Source organism: Dipodomys spectabilis, unplaced genomic scaffold (genome assembly GCF_019054845.1).
Source record: "Dipodomys spectabilis isolate Male_0828 unplaced genomic scaffold, ASM1905484v1 ptg000131l, whole genome shotgun sequence".
Taxonomy (NCBI): Eukaryota; Metazoa; Chordata; class Mammalia; order Rodentia; family Heteromyidae; genus Dipodomys; species Dipodomys spectabilis.
Genome location: NW_024870808.1, coordinates 65540 through 72904, shown reverse-complemented (window position 1 = coordinate 72904; position 7365 = coordinate 65540). Strand labels below are relative to the sequence as shown.

Here is a 7365-nt window from a genome sequence, read left to right as displayed (position 1 = left end):
ATAGCAAAGATACCTTGTATCTACTTCTGTTGAATCACTATATCAAAGCAGGTCTGAAGAACAACTTGGAAGAAACTACATTTGATATTGCCAAAAGGATAAGTATGTATCACTACATCTTTGAAGTTGTGGAAGGCTGTACAAATTGTTCTCCTAAGTCGTAATAGTTTGATTAAGTTTCTTAAATTTCAAAAATGCCAGTCCATCCTTTGTGTCCCTACAAATTTTTTTTCGCAATACAAAGCAACAGCAATATCTTACTTTAAAAATGCATGGATTCCATGGTATTCTTCAAAGTGAATTGCCTGACTTTGATGTCAAAATGTATTCAAGAGTTGTTTGTATACATCTATAATGATTTCTGCAGAGTTTGTGATTTTTTTTTTAATCAGAAATAATTTTGACTTATCTGTTGAAATGAATAGTATAGACACTAAAGATGTTCCTGGTGCTTTTCTGAAAAAAGTATATCTATGTTTGTATAATGTCCAAAATCTATTTCATTCGCTCCTAGATATAATAATTTGAATTCGACATTGTTATATAATGTATATGTTCATTAATAAATGTGTCCTTTCAGATTGCTTTCCACATAGAAGAAGTTTAAGATTCCTTTTTTTCCTGGGTCCTAATATTATTTTATTTCTTTGGGATAAAATGACAATGTTATCTAATTTCAAGTTTTGTAAAGGTTATGCTATGTAAGGCCTTTCTAAGGTGAAGATTTAATAAAACGATGACAAACTAACCTTTAATTCTATGAATTACATGTATTGTTACACTTGTATTTTTGTAATCAACTTTTTAATAACTGTTTTTCATTTCTTGCATCAGAAGAATGAAAAATAAGTAATACTTCACAAATTTGCCTATCATCCTTGTGCAAGTGCCATGTTAATCTCTGTATTGTAATGTGGGTAGACCTGCTTCTGAAGCATGTAGAATCCTCTAAATTTAAGTAATTAATGTAATGATGCAATCTTATACAGGCATATATCCATGGATGCCTATTTGTAAGAAGGAACCCTTATTGTTCCTAAAAATACTATTGATCTTATTTCTCTAAAATTCTGTGTATAGTGGGAAAAAAATGATATCGTTTGGTCAATTCCTCACATTTACAATTTTTTTGTCAATGACTATTTTGTCGTTCTCATTTTAAATTTGATCATACTTTGAAGCCTTTACAGCTAATTCCAAAAGTGATGGCTTTTCAAGTACTTATTTATCAACTGAGTTAGCTTTGTGGAGCTCATGGATTCAAAGTAAGCCTTGCTTAAGAGCTACTTCTAAACTTCTGCAGCTTAAAATTTCCCAAATGAGGTCTTGCTGGGACAAATGTCTACCTGAACCTTTACCCTTCTTCCATGTAGGAACAGACCAACCACAATATCTTACACTGATAGCATAGATTGTATTACTGAAACAAAGCTAATCTTAGTTACAAGGGATCATAGAGAGATGAACCGTTTAGACAGAATTGTTCAGAATGGAAGGTATTTTTTCAAAATATAATTGTTTATTATACTTATTATTTCAAAAGTAGCTAAAGCCAAGAAGGTGAAAAAATTGTTCATATGCATGACTACCTACTGTCCTGGCCTGTCTGTCATCCAACTAGGCAGGAACTTACACTACTGACGTTCTATCACCAAATATTTCCATAGCTCCTGGAGCAGTCCATATGTTTCTCCTGGATATTAGGCCTTAAATTGGTAATGTTTTAGTCACAGTGTTTCCTCTTGCCTCTAGGCTGTAAATCTACAAATGGTAAAGCTTTAAGTCTAACTCTACCAAAAACTGAGGTAGAGATAATGGAATAATACTTTAAAACAGAGTTGCCTTTGATTCCCTAACCACAACACAACAATGCAAAACAGTTTTTACATTATATATACTTATGTATTTTATATTTATATGTGCTGATTTTAAATTTCACACAGTGAATCTTACTAGAATTGATAATTTGACAAATATATTGACATTTATTCCCATAAATGGATTGGAATATAAATAATTAGGTTTAGAATATATATTAGAATATAAAAAGTATCAATGCAATATCTTCGCTATAAACTTGTGATACCTTCTAAGTGTTCGTGGTCTTCTGAATTCACATGGTAAAATAACAGTATTTTTTTCTGCTAATCTATAAGGGATTTTACTCTGATGCTGTGTTAATTGTTTTAACTCGCTGGTCCCAAGGTGTTTTAATCCATATTTCTGAAGCATTTATTACTGTTATACCCAAATTTTGCTGATATGATGTCTAAAAGCTATTATTCTTCTGCAGGACCCACGGTCCTAGGATACCAGGTCCCAGTTATCTGCACAATCAAATAACAAGGGCAAGACTTCTCACATAGGCCCATGAAACATGCCAGCAGAAAATAATTGAAGACTCATCTCGATTTCTCATTTCCTTTAACATTTCAGGGCCCCAATTCCTTTCAAGAATTAGCAGTAATCAATTGTGAAATGCAAGGCAACTTAAGATGAAAGATGAGATCACAAAATCTGAGAGAAAGTACTGTAATTCAAACTTTCAATTTACAGATGACCAGCCCATATGAGTGAACAAAATAACAAATGAACAAGATTATTTTTAATACCCCTCTCCTAATGATTAATGAAAGATTTCAGTGCAGCCAAAAAAATAGTTTGTGGAATGATAGATCCATAATTGGTCTATGAAGGCTAGGAAAACTTGATCTAGAGGTCAAATATAATTTAGAAAAACATTAACTAAGAAGATCTTCAGTGCTTCAAAACACTAGTACTTCAGTAAAACTAGATTCTGTAGTATAAAAATGTTGTCATTCTCAAACCAATGATCACCTACATTTAATCTCCTGAAAGTATATTCATTTTCAAATAAACTATTTAAGATCACATTTGCTAAAATAACACTTGACAAGTAGATGACAGTGACATTACAAGGTTTTCAAGTGTAGGGAGCAAGTTACAATAGAGTTGATTTACGTACCCAGCACTAATACCAAACAAGTTCAAGCATTCATTAAAGTGTAGAAATAGTACCCCCCACCATTTGTGTTGTTCAGTAGGTGCCTTCCAGAAATGTGTTATATAGATCAGCCTCCCATATTTCAACTCAAATATTAGCTAATAAAGTAAATTTCATCACATAAGAAGGTACATTTTAAAAAGTCACTAATAGTTGCCTTATCATATGTTGTTTTATGTTTTCCCTATCTGTCTTACATAGTAAGAAATACGACTTTAAGTCTTGAATATGGGTACTGGTGAGAGGTGTGACAAACATAAAATCTGTCTTCTATTTCTATCATATTCCTCTAAGTAGTAAATTTTAGTTTTCTTCTTTTTCCAAAACTTATAGGTAGTAGAAAAAATTATCCTACGTAAAATAAAATAATCACACACAATTGTACAAAGCCATTTATAAAAACTGGTAGTTAGGAATAAATTCTAAGCCATTTTTAAACTTTCTTGTTGACTAAAGATTAATCTTCCAAATGAAAGAGAATAAAATCATGTCTAAGTGCTTCACATCTCCAGTCTTGCAAATTGTTATTGCAGATGAATGAATTGTGGAAATATAAGCTGACATATCTTCAAGTATATGTGGGATTGAAACAAAGGTGGAAGCTTCAATGCTTGATAAGAAATGTACTCATTATCTTGCCCATGTAATTGTAACCCCTCTGTACAGTATTTTCACAATAAAAAAATTAAAAAAAGAAACTCATGGAATGTATATAAACCTTTCAAAGTATTAACAGACAGTTTAACAGAATGACTATCAGGAAATTGAAACCAGAGAGGAACAATAGTAAAAAATAGAATGAATGAAAAATGGAACAAGGGGCAAGTACAGCTAGAATACTCAATGTACATATGTAATAAAGGAAGTGGAAAATCTGAACTAAATCTTGGAGAAAGAGTTGGTTGAGACTGATAGAAGGAGTGACTCTGATCCAGGTGCATTAGACAATTAGATGGACATATTAATTGTAACACACTTGCACAATCTTTTGAAATTCAGTTAAAAAAACACAACAAACAAAAAACACTCAAAAATCACAACCAAACAGCAATCTCTAGAGAGTATGAATATGACCTCTCAAAATTTTAAGCAGTTAATGAAAGGCAGTCTTTGGAAAAGCAAACAAAGCTGTTCAAAGAGGGCAGTTTGGGGTAGGGGAGAATTTTGAACAGATTTAAATAGAGTGTCTAAGGTAGTAAATCACCTATATCTACTGCAAATATTTTCTTCTGCGAGTGCTCTTTATCTCAACTGGATACTCCAGTCCTGAGGCACACTTGATAGCTTGTGAAGACAGAATGGAAGAAATAAGATCAAGAAACTATTACTCCACTGGAGAGAAAACAGTCCTCTATGTTTTCTCTCAATCTCTTCACTCCTCCATTTTCATAGTTTAAATAACATCAAGTGATTTTGAAGTATATCTTTCCTTCTTTGTTCTCACAAAGGAATTGTTCAAAATAATTCATTAAATATTATTTGCCATTATTTTCTATCATGCTGTTTACTTGTCCAAGCGAGTCCATTAAACTTCCCCTTTTCATTTGGTTGCCACGGAAACCCAACAACAATGTTAATGAGTACCAACACTAATGCAAAACTTTGTCTCCAAAAACCAGTCCAAGAACCTATAATAACAAATATTTAGCTATAATTTTTTCTTTTTTCTTTTACCTTGAAATCTTCTTGTGTCTAAAGTGCCCACAAAAATAAGTACTTTACCACTTTTTGGTTCAATCACTTCTAACCTCAAAGATATATTTTGCTAACAAGATGCTTAGAGGAAACCTAAGAATACTCCACTTTTATCTTCCCTCTTAAGATTCTCCTTAGATACCGTATCAGGACCAGTGAAGTTATTCTTTGCAAAATTATTTCAATAGATATTTTTTCTCTTGGTCTTGTATTTGCTCAACAAGATGTATGGAGAAGAATAAAGTTAAATCACCGATTCCTTGGATGACATTGTCTGTTACAAAGGACAATACTTCTATGTCCTACTTCTATGTCCTACTCTTAGCTCTTGCCTGATTTCCAATTTATTACAGCTTCTTGGCTTCAAGTCTAGTGAAGCGGAAGGACTATAAGGCGTCCTCCACTGCTACATCTTCATGGTTTCTCTTTGAAAACTCTTTTATTTGGAGGTGGAATTTATTTTCATGTCTTCATTCAATTTGTTCTGCATTTATACTGAGCCAAATAGGCTCTGTAAAATCACTTTAGGTAACAAAAACATTAAGACAATCTATATCAAAAAGTTTTGGCCCCCTCCACTGGTGAAACCAATATGCTTAGCTAGGGCTTTTAATAACGTGTTTTCTTACCTTTTCAGTTTGCTCAATTCTTTTCTGATCCCCAAACTTTTTGGCTTATGTAATAAGAGAAGTCTTCACTATCTCATGTTAATAAGGATATTATATTTTTGAGCTAAGTAGAAATGTGAAGTCATTGGTTTGAAGTATCCAACTAGATATTTTTCTGTGTTTCAGTGCTTCTCGTGCAAAGATATTGTGGAAAGTATTAAAACAGAAAAGTGTAAATTCAATACGTTCTTTTGTTGTGAAGGGCACATTCTCCCTAAATATTTTGACCCAAATTATTTTTTAAGAGAATTACTGTTTAGTAATTAAAGGTCAATTCATAAATTTTGATGTCTTTTTTTTTTTTTTAAAAAAACTTTGAATTGTTTCACACAATAAGAGTATATTTCCTGGGTAAGGATAATTCTCATGGGAACCTACAGGATTTACAGCAAGGTTTGTGAGGTTTGTTTGTTTACTGTGAAAATGAGCCATCTTACCCACATTGCTCACTCTCAGCTAAGTTGCCATGGATTTCTTTGCATGAAAGCCTATTTTCCCAAGCAATTTTAAATTTTCTTAATAGGCTAAGTTAAAAAGTTTGAACAATTAAATTTTACCTGTCATAATTTTAAAACTCTTTTGAAATTCCTTTATCAGAATCGCGAATTTACCCATCCTAATTCCACCTTTACCATCAAAAACAGTTAACATGTTGTTTTCATGATATAGTATCCCTGAAACTATTATTTTCCAGTGGCTTTGTTATGCATATATATGAACATATAAGCTGATGCTGAGCAAAATGAACTCCAAGATATGGAAAGAGATATTTATTTGCAGTTGTTGTTTTTATTGTACTATGTGGTTTCTATTTTCCTTGGGTTTTTCCCCTATGGTTTATCTCTGACTGTGTTTGATTTTGGTACCCTGTGTATTGTGTATACATTTACCTTAATTAGGGAAGGGAAGAGGAACAACAAAATGGCTAGACAAAGGACAAAGGGGAAACCAATGCAATAGCAATACTCACAAGACAATATGTTGGAAATGTACATTACAACTTGTGAGGGGTTTTGGGGTGAAGGAAAACTGTGAGAAAAATGAGAGAGGGGATAACAAGTTTGAAAAGTTATATATTCACTGCCTTACAATTGCTAAACCACTACACATCACTTTCACATTAAAATTAAATTTAAAAAGTCAGCTGCATGAAATAAAATTTCACTGTATTGCTATAGTAAATATTATTCTGTATGTAGTAACGTTAAAAAATCAGTACTATTTGGCATCTAATTTGAATTAATTATCCCTTCTTTTTCAGAGGGCCATCTACTTGAATGTTATCCAACTAGACACTTTTTCACAATATACTTGCCAATATTTTCAAAAAAGAATAAATTAGTACATTCTCATACTAAAACCGAAAACTGTTTAATTCTATAGAAACCTATAACTTTTAAATTCCTATGACTAGTAACTACTCACTTTCATATTCTGAACATTCCATACCTGAGAGATTCAAAATAGTACCTGTTTGCATTTTATGTAATTCTGCAATAGATGCATTTTCCAATGAGGTGTTAGAGAATGCGAAGTGAACAGAAAAATAGCCATATTCTGGTTAGGATAAAACTATAAAGCATCGGTTATAATTAATTCTTCAAGAGTAAGCAATAGTTTATCAGATTAAGCTATTATTTCTATGACCATCAATCCCAAAATTTACGCCATGAAGTCATCCTAGACCAACAGTTTCCAACTTGTAAGGTGCACCTCAAAATTCCCTTAATTCACATCACAAATAACTTATCTCTATTGGGAAAAAATACTACACCTCTGTTATTGTGATGCCCTCCATGTTCTGGAAAGAACACCACAATAAACTGGGTTGCATAATTTTTCCTCCACTGGTATTCTTGCAAAAATTATTTATATTTATACTTTTTTAACTATCATAGATATTCAGGATGCTAAGATCAGAAGATTACAGTTCAAAGCACACCCGGGCAGGAAGGTTCCCTAGATTCTTATATCCAA

General features: G+C 32.3%; 1 pseudogene; it reads right to left on the bottom strand.

The window, feature by feature from the left end:
- Positions 1 to 841: 841 nt before the first annotated feature.
- On the bottom strand, positions 842 to 938 carry LOC122116348 (annotated as a pseudogene).
- Between the last annotated feature and the right edge of the window lie 6427 nt (positions 939 to 7365).